The sequence below is a fragment of the Terrapene carolina genome, unplaced genomic scaffold (assembly GCF_002925995.2).
Source record: "Terrapene carolina triunguis isolate 2854851 unplaced genomic scaffold, T_m_triunguis-2.0 Scaffold56, whole genome shotgun sequence".
Classification (NCBI taxonomy): domain Eukaryota; kingdom Metazoa; phylum Chordata; order Testudines; family Emydidae; genus Terrapene; species Terrapene triunguis.
The window spans coordinates 51,180-72,047 of NW_020664407.1; positions in this window are offsets into that span (position 1 = coordinate 51,180).

Sequence of the window (20,868 nt, forward strand, 5' to 3'; positions counted from 1 at the left end):
TGGGGCTGCCTCCCCTCACCCCCTCCAGCCGGCCTTGCATAGGGCGATAGATACTCTGGCCAGGGCCCCCCTGCCCCAGGCGCGCACCCGGGGAGCGGGGTTGGGGCACAGGGGCTTGCCCTGCTCCGCCAGCCCAGCGCTCCTGCCTAGGACTGGGGTCGGGGGCTCGCCTAGTTCCGCCTGCCCTCCCAGCGCTCCAGATGGAGAGCAGGATCGAGGGCTTGCCCAGCTCCAGCTGGTGCTCCTGCCGGCGAGCGGGGTCGGGGGCTCGCCCAGCTCCAGCTGGCGCTCCTGCCAGGGAGCAGGATCGGGGCATAGGGGCTTGCCCCGCTACACCTGCTTGGCATTCCAGCCGGAGACCAGGGTCAGGGCATGGGGGCTTACCCCACTCCACCTGCCTGGCATTCCAGCTGGGGAGTGGGCAAGTCCCCGCGCCCCAATCCCACTCCCCATCTTGAGCACCAGGCAGGCAGAACAGGGCAAGCCCCCAATCCGGCTCCCCGGTTGCCCGCCTGGGTCCGTGGGGCCCCTGGACAGAGTGTCCATCGCTCCCCGCAAGGCCAGCTGGAGGGGGTGAGGGGAGGCGGCCCCGATCCCTCCTGCTCCATCCCTCCTGCCTCTCGTCCCCCGCCCCCATCATGCCCGCCCCCCCAAGTGTCCCACCTGGTTATGCCACTGCTCCACACTCCCTGGCCTCCCTAGATACCCCAGATGAACTCTCGGCCTTCTGACTTCAACAACATCAGCATTATCATCATATCAAGTTCATCCTTAACATCAGTAAAGGATAGTAGCAAGTTTAAATTTTATTACAATTTTTTAATAAAACCTGTATGGGATATATGAGGGAGGTCATCTTGTGAGCCTGGAACCTAAACCCTCATTTCCCATCAACCATTGGTATCTTTTTAAGCAATTTCTATTTGCACAGTGTTTTTTTCAAGAACGTAACCACCGTGTAAATCGAGGCCCCACTGTACACATTTGTCAGTGCCTTTCAGTTTACATTTGCAACTGCCCTAAAGATGAGTGTTTCCTGCACTCTGCAAATTCCAGTGGATGGCATGTTAATGACAAGAGTAAGTATTGTGCTGCTACTTCTGCTTTCATGCAAGAAGTGGCAATACAGCCAGCATCCTAAAGAACAGGAGATCCAGACTCTTGGTTCTTCTTCTGTAACTTGTGGGGCCAAACCAGCACTAAATCTATAATATTTCTCACCATTTATAGGATAACCTGTTGGTAAGACAGCATTAAATAAGGATTCATTATATTTCACTTATACATACATGATGGTGTACAGTTGAGAAGAAGCTCCCATTGGCCAGAATTCCCGGCCAATGGGAGCTGCAGAGTCAGCACTCGGGGCGGGGGCAGCGCGCAGAGACCCTGCGCCTAGGAGCGAGAGGGATGTGCCAGTCACTTCCAGGAGCCGCGCAGAGCCAGGGCAGGTAGGGAGCTTGCCTTAGCCCCACTGCATCGCCGACTGGACTTTTAGCAGCCTATTAAAATCTCCTGGATTGATTTCAGTAGCCACCAGGAGGTCGATTCCAGGAGACTCCTGGCCAATCCGGGAGGGTTGGCAACCCTATAGCAGGCTGACACCACTACTAACTTCTGACATTTCTTCCAATCCCTAAAGGATGAGGAAGCAAATCTGACAGAAAATGGCTAGTGAAAAAGCTTTCATCTTCACTGGTCACATTCAAGACACTAATAGGATGGTACAGAACAGATTGCTAGCTCACCAGCTGGAAGCCCACACTCCATTGTTTACAGTAATCAGGGTGGGTTCTTGGTAGTTTGATCCTAACCTGTAGTTGCCAGAGTTGCATCTCTAGGAATGATAAAGGACCCTTAAGTGAATTAACTTTGATCTTTATTTAGGAGAGAAGTGATAACTACTACTCTGACCAGATTACACTGGGCTTCTTGCTCAGCACTCTGTCAAATCCCTCCCTCGTGTAACACCACTGGAGTTATGTCAGACTTGACTTTGGCCCCTCTATCTGCACTCACTGTCACAGACACAAAATGTCCCCTTCCTTACTCAGGGGTGGTGAAAGTGAATTCGGTCAAAAGGGACTAAACAATGGACGAAAAACCTTTATTGCAATGGGGAGTTTCACCTGAGCAGGGCCAGGATTTGGCAGCCACTATCTACTACAGGCATTGCACAACTGCAGGTTTAATTTACTGTAACTGCAGGTTATTCAACGTGAGGAGGAGTTAATTCTTTTGAACTGCTGAGTTAACAGGTGTCTTAATATACAGTGACTTTTATGTAAGGAAGGTTATCCCTATAGCAGAAAGGGTGGTAATCTCCATTTTTTGAAATGAGAGGTTTGGTGTGTCCTTTTCTGTTCCTAATAGTCATTAGATTTAACCATGCCTGGGATGAACGTGTACATTCAAATCTTCTTGCAGTTTTCCCAAGGCCAGCACCAACTCTCCCTTAATGCTCAGAGAATTTGGTTTTATTTTTGTACTTGCCTCTAGATACAGGATCAGAGTTAGGTATTTTGCTGCCCTACGCAAACTTCAATGTGTAAGTGTCCCCATCTGGAGCTGTTTGTTTGTTTGTTTGTTTGTTTAAAGTGTGAAAATCTTCAAAATGTTGAAGCTTCATGTTGCAAGGTTACAAATAGACCCATTTCTTTTGATAAAAAATTAATGATTTTAAAATGATTTTTACTGAACAAAGAAATTGCAGAAGCAGTTTTATTATTCCATTTTCGAAAGTAGCAAGGAAAAATTTTGGAAGCCTCGTTCTGTAAAATTATTTATTTTCAAAAATAGTAACTTTTGACTGAGATTTCACCCAAGTTTGGGTTTTTTAGCCAGCTTGGTCCCATCTCACCTTTTACTTAATCCCTCCTCTCCTACCCGAGGTTATTTCTCTCCCACACACCGCAGTCAATCTCCTTGCTTCCAGAGATTGGAAAAGAGCTCTGTTGAGTTGGGTCCCCAGGCTACCAATAACTTTGATCAGCTGCTTGCTCTGCTTGATCCAGTCTCAAGCCAAGCAGAACAATCTGAGTTGGAGGAGGATTAAGTTACTGTGAACTAAAGCCACTTTACTCTTGAATGAAAGCATCCATGAGGAGTGGGAGTGGTGCAACGTGCTTGAAGGTATGGCATTGACTTCACATCTGTAATTGATTCACTTTGACTTTCATGAGTGTCCCCATGTAAACAAGCCCTTAGCTGGCCACTCTGCAGGGGGTTTTCTGGGAGTGGAGTGCAGAAGAGAGAGAACTGGAGCTTTTTTGGAGGAATCATTGCTGTTAGACGGTGTGAGGGGGAGGAGTGTGAAGTGAACTTCCAGAGGTCACTCTTACAAAGGAGGGTTCAAAGGAAGGCAGTTGAAGCACAGAGAACATTTTTCCTGCTGGTTTTGTTTACTTTTTACTGCCTCCTTGCTATTAACTTATTAGGCAACCTGCAACCACCAGATCTGCTTATAGGAGCAGCAGGTAAACTGTGCTTACTTTACAAGTGAAGAAATGGCTTTCCTAACTGCCGCCCCTGCAAACTCTGCCTAAGATCCAAATGTCAAACTGCGTTGTTTCCTCCTTGTACATCAGCAGTAATAAAGGTCTGCAGACGAAATTATGCCCTCTATTACAACTCTGCCACCCCTTTGTCTTCAATGGGTTGCTGACCTACAGTGGGTGTTGCAGATCTGTCTTGTGACTAGAACTTTGTAAATAATTCTGTTGATGCGCAAGAAGGAATTCAGTTAAATTCAACTCTGTTAGCTGTAATGGCTCTACAGGGCTAACCATTAAAAACAGTAAAAACTAATTCTATCAATGTCAGTAGAAAGGATTCTGAATACACACAAGTAGCAGATCTGTTGAAGAATAAGGCATTACATAATAGTTTATTTTTCAGAGTAAATTCTACTGTAATTTGTTGAAACTGTTTTGGTTGCCTCTACAGTCAGATTGAGAAACAAAAATATAAACTACCTTAACAGCTATGAAACTGTCTGCTTTTTTTCCTCCAATAGTTGCTAATGGGACGAGAATTTTCTCCATTCTACCATGTCTCTGTGGTTGTTAAGATATCTTTTTATTTGATTGTTGTTTATGTTTTTCAGGTACTTGTAAAAAAAGTGATTTAATGGTTAGAATATTGTAGGCTTGATTCTCACATACACTTAAAATGAATATAAGGAACTCTCTAAGCCAGTATAGGAGTGTCCACATGAAACTGGTGCATCTTTTGTGTGTAGACAAGGCCTAAAAAACTATGACCAATGCCTGTCACAAAGGTATTTACTCACCTATTTTTGAAACAGTTTTTCAAATCTCATTTGGTACCAGAAAGAACATAGAAAAGAGCTCAGAGAATCGAAGAACAATCCCCAAAGCATTGCATGTTCCAGACAAACAAAAAAGCTCTTCTGTGAACTATCAGGGAGAGTAGTCTGGGCATAGACACCGACTCCAGGGGTACTCTGGGGCTCAAGCACCCATGGAAAAAAAATAGGTGGTGCTCAACGCCACCAGCCACAGTGGTTCTGCAGACCCAGGACTGGCCACTGATCAGCTGTTTGGCGGTGTCCTGGGGCTTGCAGAAGGCACTCGGGGGTGGAAGAAGGCAGGAGAACAGAGGGGCCTCAGGGGAGGTGGCAGAGGGGGAGTGAGAGCGGGGCCTCGGGGTGGAGCAGGAGTGGAGCACCCACCGGGCAAAAGAAAAGTCAGCGCCTGTGAGTCTGGGTATCAGTGTATAAATAAATATGCTAGGCATTCTGCTCTCCTTCAGGATTCCTATGGTTAGTGCACTGGGAGTGAACATTTACATGTCAATACCAGAATGCTTTCCTTGCTCTTTCAAAGCCAGGTTGTTTGATCCCTGGAACTGCCTGGGAAGGGTTTGGGTGTTGCTTTTGGATGCAAGAAGGTTTTTTCGCCCTCTGTCCTCTGCCATAGTGGCAGGCATGCAGACCTTTCTCCCAGTAGCCTGTAGTACATCTGTTTACTGAGGATGTATTTAAAGATATCTCTTTCCAAGCCCTTTCATAAATGGCTGGCTGAAGATTATCAAGCTTATTAAAGGCAATATGACTTATTTAAAAGGAGTGTGAAAGATGGGAACTAATGCTTTAACTATGTTACCAGATACAACACAGTAAATCTTTGCAACTGTCTCCTCATTCGTTCTACCTGGAAAAAAAACTTTGCTCTCAGTTGTCTCCTATTTATTTAAGAACATGAGAGTAGCCATATTGGGTCAGACCAATAGTCCATACAACCCAGTATCATGTCTTCCAACAGTGGCTGGTGCCAGATGCTTGAGAGGGAGTGAGCAGAACAGGGCAATGTATCCAGTGATCCAGTCAGTGGTTTAGGGACACCCAGAGCATGAGGTTCCATCCCTGACCATCTTGGCTAATAGCCATTGGTGGACCTATCCTCCATGAATTTATCTAATTCTTTTCTGAACCAATTTTGGCCTTCACCACATCCCCCTGGCAATGAGTTCCACAGGTTGACTGTGTTTATATGAAAAAATACTTACTTATATTCAGTGATGAGCTGCCAAAATCTTAATAACCGGTTCCCTACCGGGTCTTCGGCGGCACTTCAGCGGCGGGTCCTTCAGTGCCGCCGAAGACCCGGAGCGAGTGAAGGACCCGCCGCCGAAGACTCAGAGCGCCGCCCAGTGAGTACAAGCCCCACGTGTTTTTTTACGTGTTTTTTTTTTAGTCATCCCTGCCGGGGCCCCGTCGAAACTGTTCAAATCAGGCCTACCCAACCCCCCCATTCCCCATCCCCTGACCGCCCCCCAGAACCTCTGCCCCCTCTAACTGCTCCCTGCCCCTTATCCAACCCCTCTTCGCAGCCCTGGCCTGGCCCCCTTACCATGCTGCTCAGGGCAGTGTGTATGGATGCTGCGCGGCCCGCTGGAGCTCGCAGCCCCAACCCCTTACCATGCTGCTCAAAGCGGCAGGAGCTGCAGAGCTGCCCAGGAGCGGTCCAGAGCGCTGGCGCCGGCGGCGCAGCACGCTGAGGCTCTGCGAGAGGGGGGAAGGCGGGGGAGGGGCCAGGGGAGCCTCCCCAGCCGGGAGCTCAGGTGGGCCGGACAGGACGGTCCCGCGGGCCGGAGTTTGCCCACCCCTTTAACAACTGGTTCTAAACCGGCTTCTAAATTTAACAACCGGTTCGCGCGAACTGGTGCGAACTGGCTCCAGCTCACCACTGCTTATATTTGTTTTAAAACTGCTGCTGATTAATTTCACTGGGTGACCCCTGGTTCATGTGTTATGAGAAGGGATAAATAACACTAGCTTATTCATTTTCTCTACAACATTCATGATTTTATAGACCCTTATCATATTCCCTCCCCTCTTTGTTGTCTCTTTTCCAAGCTGAACAGTCACGTCTTTTTAGTCTCTCCTCATATGGAAACTGTTCCATACACCTAATTATTTTGTTGCCCTTCTCTGTACTTTTTCCAGTTCTAATATATCTTTTTTGAGATGGGATGACCAGAACTGCCTGTAGTATTCAAGGTGTGGGCGTACCATGGATTTATATAGTGGCATTATGATATTTTCTGTCTTATTATCTATCCATTTCATAATGGTTCCTAACATTGTTGGCTTTTTGACTGCTGATGGACATGAGCACATTCTATCCACAATTACCCCAAGATCTCTTTCTTCAGTGGTAACAGCCAATTTAGATACCATCACTTTGTCTATACATTTGGGATTATGTTTTCCAGTGTGCATTACTTTGCACTTATCAGAATTGAATTTCATCTGCTATTTTATTGCCCAGGCAACCAGTTTTAAGGCACCTTTGTAACTCTTTGCCACCAACTATGGATTTAATTATATTGAGTAATTTTGTATCCTCTGCAAACTTTCCCACCTCACGGTTTATCTCTTTTTTCCAAACCATTTATGAGTATGTTGAACAACCCTGGTCCCAGTACAGGTCCCTGAGGGACCCTGCCCTTTGCCTCTTTCCACCCAGATAAAACTGACAGTTTATTCCTATCCTTTGTTTCCTGTCTTTTAACCAGTTACTGATCCCTCAGAGGTCCTTCTCTTTTATCCTATGACTCCTTACTTTCTCAAAGGCTTTCTGAAAATCCAAGTACATTATGTCCACTGGATCACCCTTGTCCACATGCTTGTTGACCCCCTAAAAAAATACTAATAGATTGGTGAGGCATGATTTCCCTTTACAAAAGCCATATTGACTTTTCCCCAACATATTGTGTTAATCTAAGTATATGATAATTCTGTTTTTTACTATAGTACATTTGTCTGGTACTAAAATGAGGCTTACCAGCCTGTAATTACCAAGATTGCCTCTGGAGTCTTTTTAAAAAATTGGCTTCACATTAGCTACCCTCCAGTAATCTGGTACAGAGATTGATTTAAGTGATAGGTTACATACCACAGTTAGTAGTTCTGCAATGCCATATTTGAGTTCCTTCAGAACTCTTGGGTGAATACCATCTGGTCCTGGTGGCTTATTACTGTTTAATTTATCAATTTGTTCCAAAAGCTCCTCTACTGACACCTCAGTGTGGGACAATTTCTCAGATTTGTCACCTAAAAAGTGGCTCAGGTGTTGGAATCTCCCTCACATCCTTTGCAGTGAAGACCAATGCAAAGAATTCATTTAGCTTCTCTGCAATGGCCTTGTCTTCCTGGAGTGCTCCTTTAGCACCTTGATTACCCAATGGTCCTATGGATTGTTTGGCAGGCTTCCTGCTTCTGATGTACTCACAAAAATAGACCACTTTTTTTTTTTTTGTCTTCGCTAGTTGCTTTTCAAATTCGTTCTGGCCTGCCTAATTATACTTGTACAGTTGACATGCCAGAATGTATAGTCCTTTCGGATTTGAAATCGAATTTTTAAAGGATGTCTTTTTGTCTCTACTGTATTCATGTTGTTTAGCCATCATGGTGTTTTTTGGTCCTTACTGTTTTTTTAATTTGGCGTATACATATACGGTAGGATAAATATACAGTAGAATCTCAGTTATGAACACCAGAGTTCCGAATTGACCGATCAACTACACACATGGGCAGCACATGAACCCCCCCCCCAGGGAAGCTAGCCTCTACCACCCCCCTTCCCGCCGGAGGGCCCCCCCCATGGATTGGAGGAGCCCTGGCCGAACCGCCCCAAGTACCAACATGCCCGCCCCAGCCACCCCAAGACCCAGGCCGCCAGCCAGCCCACCCTAGATGCCCCGGCCGCCCTGATCCCTGGGTTGGGCCACCACCAGCTTTGGGGGTGAGGGGGAGTGAGGGCGGGGCTTTGGGGTGGAGCATGGGCAGGGCCACAGCCTTGGTTTGGGGATGCTTAGCTTCCCCTGGCCTATTATACCTGCCGCCCATGACCACACACCTCATTTGGAACTGGATATACGTAATCAGGCGGCAGCACAGACCAAAAAAAAAATGGAAATGCAGTACAGTACTGTGTTAAAAATAAACTACTAATGAAAAAAGGGAAAGTTTAAAAAAAAAAAGATTTGACAAGATAAGGAAACTGTTTCTGTGCTTGTTTCATTTATATTAAGATGGTTAAAATCAGCATTTTTCTTCTGCATAATAAAGTTTCAAAGCTGTATTAAGTTTACAACTAAACGTTGACTTTTGAAAGGACAACCAAAACATTTTGTTCAGAATTACGAACATTTCAGCATTACAAACTCCTAACTCTGAGGTTCTACTGTAATTTGAGCCTCTATTATGGTGTTTTTTAAAAGTTTCCATGAAGCTTACAGGCATGTCTCCCTTGTGACTGTTCAACTAGTGTCCTCATTTTGTGCAGTTTTCTTCTTGAGATTAAATGCTACTGTGGTAGGCTTCTTTGGTATTTCCCCCCCTACAAGGATGTTAAATTTAATGACATTATGCTATTATCGAGTGGTTCGGCTATATTTACCTCTTGGACCACATCCTGTGCACCACTTAAGACTACATCAAGAATTGCCTCTCCCCTTGTGGGTTCCAGGAGTAGCTGTTCCAAGAAGCAGTCATTAATGGAATCTAGAAATTTTATCTCTGCCTCCTGTTCTGAGGTAACACGTTCCTAGTCAATATGGGAATAATTGAAATCCCTCATTATTATTGTGTTTTCTGTTTTGTAGCCTCTCTAATCTCCCTGAGCATTTCACAATCACAGTCACTATCCTGGTTAGGTGGTCGGTAGTATATTCCTACTGTTTAATACTCTTATTAGTCAAGCATGGAATTTCTATCCATAAATTTTCTATGGTTGTTTGATTCATTGAAGATTTTTACTATATTTGACTCTATGCTTTCTTTCACATATAGTCCCACTCCCCCACCAGAGCAACCTACGCTTTCATTTCTATATATTTTGTACCGGAGTATTATTGTGTCCCACTGATTATCATCATTCTACCAAGTTTCTGTGATGCCTATTATATCAATATCCTCATTTAATTCCAGGCACTCAAGTTCATCCATCTTAGAATTTAGACTTCTTGTGTTTGGATAAAAGAACTTATAAAATTTGCCTTGCTACGAAGCGCTCAGCATTGGCTAGCAGGCTGCTAGTCTGAGCACACAGCCACCCCAAACAGACCACACTATAAATTTCAGTCAAGCAGGAACACAGCAAGCAAGCAAGCAACAACAAACAAACTAACTAACAGAAAACCAACTCCCCATAAGGGTCCTTCACCTCTCTCACAAACCGCTCCTATTTGCTATTAGACCACCAGCCAACTAGCCAGATAGAATGGAAAGAGGCATCTAAAACTAGGGTAACCCCTTAGGATTTGTGTAAAAAAATATAATTTTTCATACTGCAGGCCTTCACATTTGTGTGGATAGAATTGTGATTACTTTAATTTAAATAGAGATAGGCAGTTGATAGCCATGACATGTTATTTCACAACCTCCCAAGCGCTCTGACTAGTTTCTCAGCACTCTAAAGCAGCCTATCAGACAAGTTTTGGCATGAAAGATTCCATTTTCTTTCTTTGAGAAACACATTAGATTTGACTCATTTGTATTAGAATAGCACCCAGATGCTAGATCCTGTACATGGATACATGCGCACACAGAGTATCCCTACCCTGAAGAGCGCATAATCTAATTTAAGATTAGATGTAACAAACTAATGGCAGGAATGCAGAAGGCTAGACTAAGAACAGGGTTAAAGACATATACACCTCTACCCCAATATAACGCGACCCGATATAACACGAATTTGGATATAACGCGGTAAAGCAGCGCTCCGGGGGGAAGGGGGAGAGGCCGGGGCTGCACACTCCTGTGGATCAAAGCAAGTTCGATATAACGCGGTTTCACCTATAACACGGTAAGACTTTTTGGCTCCCGAGGACAGCGTTATATCAAGGTAGAGGTGTAGTTCCATAGACTAGGGTTACATCCACAGTAAATCATTCAGTGTTTAAGTAGGATTGAAATCAAATCAAACCAAACCAAACCTTGAAATCAGTAATCCCAATTGGTCACCTGCCTGTAGAAGATCTGCAAATTAGTCTGGAATGACTAAACCTTCCACTGTCTGTGCTTATCTGAAAAACCAGGAAGATACCTCCCTTACACCCAGGAGTTAGTGCACTCCTGTGTTGGGAACAAAACTCAATCATGAAAATTATTCTAATAGTGAAGGCTTTCAGTTGCTGTCTTTTTAATCTGAAAAGAAAAAATGGGAATGGGAAAACTCAGTTTATATACACTGAAAAGAAATCCCAACTTTTGTAATCATCATATCTTTGAACTAAGGACATTATTATATAAAAGGCCTGATCCAGTGCCCAGAGAGGTAAGTTGAAAAACTCCCATTGGCTTAAATGGGCACTGGGTCTGTCCACGAGTAGGGCTATGGGAATAGTGGCCCTCAACCTTTCCAGACTACTGTCCCTCTTTCAGGAGTCTGATTTGTCTTGTGTACCCCAAGTTTCACCTCACTTAAAAACGACTTGCTTAATAAATCAGACATAAAAATACAAAAGTGTCACAGCACACTATTACCGAAAAATTGCTTACTTTCTCATTTTTACTGTATGATTATAAAATAAATCAATGGAATATAAATATTGAACTTACATTTCAGTTTATAGGATATAGACCAGTATAAACAAGTCATTGTCTATATGAAATTTTAGTTTGTAGTGACGTAGCTAGTGCTTTTTATGTAGCCTGTTGTAAAACTAAGCAAATATCTAGGTGAGTTGATGTACCCCTTGGAAGACCTCTGCATATCCCCAGGAGTACATGTACCCCTGGTTGACAACCACTTTTTGTTAGGTAGTTTGTTAGGTGGTGGTCAGGAGATCAGGTTCAATTCTCGGGTCTTCCATAGATTTCCTGTATAACTTTGGACAACTCACTGTGCTTCAGTTTCCAATCTGTAAAAAGGGAATCAAATTTCTTCTTCGAGTGCTTGCTCATATCCATTCCAGTTAGGTGTGCGCGCGCCGCGTGCACGATCGTCGGAAGATTTTTGCCCTAGCAACCCCGGTGGGTCGGCTGTGGAGCCCCCTAGAGTGGCGCCGTTATGGCGCTGGATATATACCCCAGCCGACCCAGCGCCCCCTCAGTTCCTTCTTACCGCCCCTGACGGTCGTTGGAACTGTGGAGCGCGGCATAGCTGATCTCCACTCTCCCTAGCTTTCTCATTTTCATTAGTGTAGATAGTTGTATATAGTTGTTATAGTTCTTTAGATAGTTAATTGTTAGTTTTTTGTTTAGTTGTAAATAGTTAGCGGGGGTTTAGGGGGTTGTCTCCCCCCTTCTCCCCCCGGCGCACAGCCGGGCTCATGCCCAAGGCTCCTGGCTTTAAGCCGTGCGCGTCCTGCGGGAAGCACATGCCAACAAGCGACCCGCATAACTCCTGCTTGAAGTGCCTTGGGGAGGCCCATCCCGCAGATAAGTGCCCTATCTGCAAGGCCTTCAAGCCGAGGACGAGGAAGGAGCGAGATTTCAGGCTCCGACAGCTCCTGATGGAGGCGGCTCTGAGTCCGGACCCTCCTTCGGTGCGCAGCGTCCCGGCACCGAGCACTTCGGTGCACAGCACCCCGGCACCGAGCGCCTCCGTGCGCAGCGCCCCGGCGGCTCCGACCGGTGCGACGGATAAACCACGGCACCGACCGACGTCGGCACCGCGCCCGCCTCAGGGGCCTCGGCGCCGATCGCTGTCTCCGGGCCACAAGAAGGTCCGCAAGACCCAGGACAAGGCTGCGCCGAAGACGCCGGCTCCCTCGGTGCCGGGGGTAGAGCCGCGTCCGCCGTTGGACCGCCCACAACAGGCGGCCCCACCGTTGACTCCGGCACCGAGGCCGTCGAGTCCGGTGCGGACTGTTTCCCCACCTAGGCTGGTGGTGGAACCTTGTCTCCCGTCCACCCCGGAGACATTTGCAACGGCACGGGACCTGATTGCCTTCACCGAACCGGGGCCGTCACACCTCCCGGCACCGGCTGCTCCGCGACAGCTGCAGTCCAGGGGCAAGCCGGCCCTGCTGCGCCCGCCGTCTCCAGCCCCAGACTTGCGGCACCGTTCGAGGTCCAGGAGCACGTCCCGACGCCGCTCGGAGTCCCGGCGCCGAATGTCACCTCGGCACCGGTCGTACTCGCGGCACCGATCACCTTCACGACGCCGTTCCAGATCCCGGCACCGTCGTGACGACCGGCACCGCTCGGGCTCAAGGAGGAGCTCCCGGCACCGGTATGAGCGCCGCTCGGGCTCGAGAGGCCGCTCCCGGTACCGGGCCTCCTCGAGATCTTCGTCCCGCTCCAGATCGGGCTCTCGGCACCGAAGAGACTACCGGCACCGATCCCGATCTGGATCTCGGCACCGTTTCCCGGCACCGGGCAGGGACAGATCACCCTACGACCGGCACCGATCGGCACCGTACCACCCGGTGCCGGTGTCGGTGCGCTCGGCACCGCCGTGGCCATCGAGGTCGGCGTCCCGTTCCTCGGAGGCGGAGGCCACCCACCTGGAGGAGACAGCGGAGGACCCTACGCAAGCTCCTGCGCATTGGTCCTTCTGGACGCCGTGGGCCTACCACCAGGCGCAAGGAGCCCCTCCTTCTGCGTCCCGCTCGGCACGCTCCGAGCCCAGGGTCCCGGAGGCCACCATCTCCCGCCCCCCACCAGGTGGTATGGAGGCGCCGGTGCCCACTCCGGTGGAGGCCCTGATCCCAGGGGCTGCTGACGTTCAACAGGAACAACTGGAGCAGGAACCACCCTTGGACCCCTTGCCACCGGGGGGATCTTCCTCCTCCTCCCCCGATGAGGCGGTAGCGGGCACATCCGCCATGGGTCCGCCTCCTATTGACCTGCGAGCGCACCAGGACCTCTTGCGAAGGGTGGCGCGCAATATGGACCTCCAAACGGAGGAGATCGTGGAGGTGCACGACCCCATTGTAAATATATTGTCAGCGGACGCTCCCTCTCGCGTGGCGTTACCGTTGATCCCGACCATTCAAGCCAATGCCACCACCATCTGGCAAACCCCGGCCTCGATTCCACCCACGGCCAGAGGAGTGGAGCGGAAGTACTTTGTCCCCTCCAAAGACCATGAATATCTGTATACCCATCCTCAGCCGTGCTCACTGGTGGTATCATCGGTGAATGCACGGGAGCGCCATGGCCAGCAGGCCGCTGCGCCCAAGTCGAAGGACGCTAAGCGCTTCGACTTGTTCGGACGCAAGGTCTACTCGGCGGGGGGGCTCCAACTCCGAGCGGCCAACCAGCAGGCGCTCCTGAGCCGCTACTCCTTCAACTCCTGGTCCTCGATGGGGAAATTCAAGGAGCTGGTTCCCCAGGAATTGAGGGAGGAGTTTGGGGCTTTGGTAGAGGAGGGTATGCGGGTGGCGCGCACCTCCTTACAAGCCTCGCTTGACATTGCAGACTCGGCAGCTAGGACCCTGGCGTCGGGGATAGCCATGCGGCGACTCTCCTGGCTCCAGGTGTCTGGCTTGCCACCAGAGCTACAGCAGACGCTACAAGATCTGCCGTTTGAGGGACAGGGACTCTTTTCAGAGAAGACTGACGCGAGGCTCCAAAACCTCAAGGACTCGCGGACAATGATGCGCTCCCTGGGGATGCATGTCCCGGGGCCTCAGCGCAGACCCTTCCGGCCACCGCCACAGAGATTTTACCCTCCCCCGCCGCGTCCTAGACAGGACTTTGCCAGGCGGCGGGGTCGAGGGGGCAGGCGGAGGTCGACCGGCCCTCAACCTGGTCAAAACCAGGGACAGCCTAGGCCACCTTCAGGGCCTAGGCAAAACTTTTGAAGGTGCGGTCGAGGACGGCACCTCGGCCTGTATCCAGGATCCAACTCCCCCCTTCCGGGATCGCCTCTCCCGCTTCCACCGTGCTTGGTCCCTTATAACCTCGGACCGCTGGGTCCTTCGCACGGTGGAGAGGGGATACGCCCTCCAATTTTCCTCGCCCCCCCCTCCCACTCCCCCTCCCCGTCCCTCTTCAGGGACCCCTCTCACGAGCAACTCCTTACACAGGAGGTTTTTGGGCTCCTCTCTTTGGGGGCCATAGAGGAGGTTCCATCGGAGCTAAGGGGCAGGGGGTTTTACTCCCGCTACTTTCTGATCCCCAAGTCAAAAGGGGGTCTACGGCCCATCTTAGACTTGCGCGGACTCAACAAATTCATAGTAAAGTTGAAGTTCCGCATGGTTTCATTGGGGACCATCATCCCTTCACTGGATCCTGGAGACTGGTTCGCCGCCCTCGACATGAAGGACGCTTATTTTCACATAGCGATCTATCCGCCTCACAGGCGCTTCCTACGATTTGTAGTAGGCGCAATGCACTACCAATTTGCAGTCCTTCCCTTCGGCTTGTCTTCGGCTCCCAGAGTGTTCACAAAGTGTCTGGCAGTCGTCGCGGCCTTCCTTCGTCGACAAGGGATACAGCTGTTCCCGTACTTGGACGACTGGCTGGTACGCGGCCGCACCAGGGACCAAGTGCAGGCTCATGTCCGCATGGTGACACACACTTTCCACGAGTTGGGCATTCTACTCAACAGAGAAAAATCCACCCTGGTACCAACTCAGAGGATAGAGTTTATCGGGGCAGTCCTGGACTCCAGACGCGCCCAAGCTATCCTCCCCGACAGCCGCTTTCAGACCATCCTAAGCGTCATTCAAGGACTCAGGACTTTTCCAATCACCACCGTAAGGACTTGCCTTGCCCTATTGGGCCACATGGCCTCGTGCACGTACGTGACCAGGCACGCCAGACTACGACTTCGCCCACTGCAGGCTTGGCTGTCATCGGTCTACCGTCCTCATCGAGACGACCTGAATATGGTGGTCACGGTTCCGGCCTCGGTCCGGGCCTCCCTCACCTGGTGGACGGATCGTACGGTGGTCTGTGCAGGAGTACCCTTTCACGACCCACAACCCTCCCTCCACCTAGTCACGGATGCTTCATCTCTAGGTTGGGGCGCTCACCTCGGAGAGCACCATACCCAGGGCCTCTGGTCCGTGGCCCAACTAGCCCTCCACATCAACGTCAGAGAGCTGATGGCGGTGCGCCTAGCTTGCCAGACGTTCCTCAACTTCCTACAGGGCCGTTGCGTGTTGGTCCTCACCGACAACACCACGGCAATGTTCTACATCAACAAGCAAGGCGGAGCCCACTCATCGCTCCTATGTCAAGAGGCCATTCGCCTGTGGGACTTCTGCATCGCCCACTCGATACATCTTACGGCATCCTTCCTTCCTGGAGTCCAGAATACGCTGGCGGACCGTCTCAGCAGGTCCTTCCAGACACACGAGTGGTCAATTCGCCCGGACGTCATCTATTCCGTCTTCCAGAGGTGGGGATTTCCCCAGATCGACCTCTTCGCATCTCGGGCCAACAGGAAGTGCCAGGTATTCTGCTCCCTGCACGGACGAGCCCCGGGCTCTCAGTCAGACGCCTTCCTTCTAACATGGAAGGACCACCTGTTCTACGCCTTCCCTCCATTTCCGCTGGTCCACAAGGTACTGCTCAAGATCCGCAGGGATCATGCACGGGTGATTCTAGTCGCCCCCGCCTGGCCGAGGCAACACTGGTACTCCACACTGCTGGATCTTTCGGTACGAACGCCGATCACGCTCCCCTTGAGTCGGGACCTCATCTCCCAGGACCACGGCCGGTTGTGTCACCCCGACCTACAGTCCCTCCACCTCACGGCGTGGATGCTCCATGGTTGAGTCGGACAGAGCGGCAGTGCTCGCAGGCCGTCCAGCAGGTTCTGCTGGGAAGTCGAAAGCCCTCTACGCGAACCACTTATCTAGCCAAGTGGAAGCGGTTCTCCTGTTGGTGTGAGCAACGAGCTACTTCTCCCTTGCAGGCACCTATCCCCTGCATACTGGAATACCTCCTGTCCTTAAGACAGCAAGGCTTGGCGACATCCTCAATCAAGGTTCACCTCGCCGCTATTTCCGCTTTCCACCCAGGAGAACTCACGTCCTCGGTCTTCTCTAACCCGATGGTGGTTAGATTCCTCAAGGGCTTAGACCGACTGTACCCACAGCAACGACAGCCGGTTCCGACGTGGGACCTCAACCTCGTGCTCTCCAGGCTCACAGGGCCTCCGTTTGAACCATTGGCGACCTGCTCACTCCTGTACTTATCCTGGAAGACAGCCTTCCTCGTGGCCATCACCTCAGCACGACGCGTCTCTGAACTCAGGGCGCTGACATCCGAGCCCCCTTACACGGTGTTCCACAAGGACAAGGTGCAGCTTCGCCCCCATCCTGCCTTTCTTCCGAAGGTGGTGTCACCTTTTCACATTAATCAGGACATATTCCTTCCAGTCTTCCATCCGAAGCCGCACGCTACTCGTCAAGACCAGCGGTTGCATTCCTTAGACGTTCGCAGGGCCCTGGCTTTCTATATCGACCGTACAAAGCCATTTAGGAAGACAACGCAACTCTTCGTTGCAGTGGCCGACCGGATGAAAGGCTCACCGGTCTCTTCACAGTGCCTGTCCTCTTGGATTACGTCCTGCATTCGTGCTTGCTACGACCTGGCCGGTGTACCGACGCCACGCCTCACTGCTCATTCCACGAGGGCCCAGGCCTCCTCGACTGCCTTCCTGGCTCAAGTACCGATCCAGGACATTTGTAGAGCTGCAGTGTGGTCATCGGTCCACACATTTGCTACTCACTATGCGCTGGTGCAACAATCCAGAGACGATGCTGCTTTCGGGTCAGCGGTTCTGCACACAGCAATGTCTCACTCCGACCCCGCCACCTAGGTGGGGCTTGGGAGTCACCTAACTGGAATGGATATGAGCAAGCACTCGAAGAAGAAAAGACGGTTACTCACCGTTGTAACTGTTGTTCTTCGAGATGTGTTGCTCATATCCATTCCAAACCCGCCCCCCTTCCCCACTGTCGGAGTAGCCGGCAAGAAGGAACTGAGGGGGCGCTGGGTCGGCTGGGGTATATATCCAGCGCCATAACGGCGCCACTCTAGGGGGCTCCACAGCCGACCCACCGGGGTTGCTAGGGCAAAAATCTTCCGACGATCGTGCACGCGGCGCGCGCACACCTAACTGGAATGGATATGAGCAACACATCTCGAAGAACAACAGTTACAACGGTGAGTAACCGTCTTTTCCTCAACTTTTACCTTTTCTGTTTAAACTGCAACATCTTTGTGGCAGGGACTGTCTATTATGTGTACATACAGCGCCTAGCACAATGGGGCCTTTTTCTGGGCCACAGTATTGTAAAATAGCCCATCTACAGATATTATTCCAGTTTATATGCTGGAGTAAAGGCTATGACTGCTCCATAATCCCTCGGTGAAGTAGAGCCATGCAAATAACTGATTTTTTTTGGTTTGGTGGCAATTCGAAGAAATTGGAAAATTATGTTTTGGGCCAATTCCGTCCTCCTTTCCCCCCCCCCCCCCCCCCCGCTGCGAAAAATCAAAAAAATTCATTTTGGGTTGAACAAAATATTTCACCTGGAATGAAACATTTTGTTTTGTTGAGTTATGAACATTTTAATACATTAAAAAATCTTTAATAAAAGGAAATTTCTAAAAAGAGTCATTTCAGATTGAGTAATTAAAATATTTCATTTAGAAAACATTGACACGAACCGCTTCAATTTTTTGGAATTATTTTAGTCTTTTTTTCTGACCAAATAAATTTATCAAAATTCACACAAATTCATAAAATGTTTCACTTGATTCAAATCTGCATTTGTTTTATTTTATTTTGCCAAGGGGGAAAATAAGTTCAGTTAAAAAACCTTTGCCCAGCTCTAATGTCAGGCTTATTACATTTAATCTAGGTATACTGCTCCTGAACCTATTCTGGGCTGGTTTGAATAGTCCCTTCATAATGCGCGAGAACATACAGAGATGATCTTTACTAGGCTTTATTCACTCCATCTCAGTGCAGCCCCATCCTAGGCCAGGGTAGAGTATTGAGAGCCTTGCAGTATTCTGAGAGCACAGAAGGGCCCACTTTAGAAAAGCACTTACACACATACTTAAAGTTAAGCTTATCTTAATAATTGAACAAGGATGCTTTCCTGAATTGGGGTCTGAGAGAATATGATTGCATGTAGAAGTAATACTTACTAAAGCCACAATCCTCCAATTTTTTCCACATATCTAACTTTAAGAGTGAAAGGAGACATGATAACAGTTTTCAAGTACATAAAAGGTTGTTACAAGGAAGAGGTAGAAGAATTGTTCTTCTTAACCTCTAAGGATAGGACAAGAAGCAATGGGCTTAAATTGCAGCAAGGGAGGTTTAGGTTGTACATTAGGAAAAACTTCCTAACTGTCAGGGTGGTTAAGCACTGGAATAAATTGCCTAGGGAGGTTGTGGAATCTCCATTATTGGAGATTTTTAAAAGCAGGTTAGACAACCACCTGTCAGGGATGGTCTAGATAATACTTAGTCCTGCCATGAGTGCAGAGGACTGGAATAGATGACCTCTCGAGGTCCCTTCCAGTTCTATGATTCTAAGTATGGGCAGTAGTCCTCATTAATTTTATTGGGACAACTCACTTGAAGCATGTACAGAAATCTTTTCAGGCTCAAGGCCCTTAATGAGTATTATTCTCTTATTTCTAAATACATTTTCAAAATTTTAGCTGGCTATATTTATAACAATAGCAGTGTGCTCACTACTTTACAGAAAGAGATGAAGACAAGGGTACCTGTCACAAAGAGCTTATAATTATTTTAAATATCTTTTGGGAGAGGTTAAAATTTTAAATTTCAGTTTAACTCTTACAAAGAGAGAGTTAAAGTGGAAACGTCACATTTTATTTGAAATCTGCTTATGAAAACAAACTTCTGACAAACACAAGATAAAGTGGTCTCTGTTGTTCTTGGACTAAAGATAGGAAGCAAAAATAGAGGATTTACCAAATGCTCACCAAAAGGACATTGGCTTCCTAAAGAAATAAATTCTTCAGATAGAAAACTACATTTGATCTCAACTGCAGTAGCCCTGTTTGCCTTATCCAGAAATTTGCATCACATGCTACTGTTGTTTGGGTCTATAACTGGAGAATGTACAGTATGTTATGTGAACAGGGTTTTCTTTTAAAACTATTATTAAATCTCAGTTTGACCTTTAGATCCAAATAGTAGATGAAGTACTATTCACTTCTGAATGTCATGATTATATGGTGAAACTTCCTCTCCTGCTGCTCTTCTTTTTAATAGAGTGAAATTGATTAACCTGTGTTAGAACTGTACATTTACATTTTAATTGAAAACTTTAAAACAATTTGACTACTTTACTAAATTAGAGCTAGCATCTTGTCTTTGAAACCAGGATCAATCCAAAGTTACTCCATTGGCTTCAGTGCCATTACTCCAGATTTTAACACCAGACTACAAGAGTGCAGAATTTGGCCCTCGCTAGTAATTCCACTGCTAATACTAACAGAATCTGCTTTGCTGGGGGGGAAAGTGCAGGTTTTCTAGAGACAAAAAAGGAGATGTAACCCATTTAAAGGAATAGGCCAATAATTTCAAGCTTGAGGTCTGAGTTTCAGAAATGCTAAGCATCCATATCTCCAACTGAGGTAATTGTGGGTGCTCAGAAGACTATCTGAAAACCAGACCCTCAAATTAGTTATCTAAACAAGAATGGCCTGATTTTCAGAGGTTCTGTGCTAGGCATCTCCAGTTTCCATTGATTTAATCTCTGAAAATTTGAGCTTTTATTTAGCTGCTAACTGGAGTTAAGTACCTACTTTTGGGCTCCCTAGTTTGAAAATCTTGGTCTTTGCTCTTGGGTCTGAATGCTGTTATTATTTCTGTTTTGGTAAAAATAGGCAAAATCAGGCAGCCTGGATTATTTCACCAAATGTTTCAAAGATTTTTTCACATCCAATTATATTCCTGCGTAATGTATTTCAGAAGTGTTTGTGTTGGATGCATGCAAAATGTTATACAAATATCACAAATACTTTTCCAGATATACAAATAGAAAAATGGTATGCTTTGCTCATGCTGTGAAATTAGAAAGCATGGCCATATTTGAGTATTAATGATAATACACTATATGTTAATAAGAGATGGAGGGTTGAGTGATATAGTTACTGTTCTGTAGGCTTGTTGGTATATAGCTACAAAAGTTTTTGTTAAAGTAATCATCCAAAATTATTTACTTCACCTAAGCATACACAGGGCCATGTGTTTGCTTCCTAAATTTTGATCCATTTAAGGTAAATATTCCCATGTGGAATAACATAAACAAAGATGTCTAACTACTCAGTAAATAGTCTGTGTGATGTGACACTCCATATTCTTTATAGAGATATGCTTATTATATGAATATGGCATAATTAAGATATATTTTATGCAAGATGGCTCATGTAAGATATCA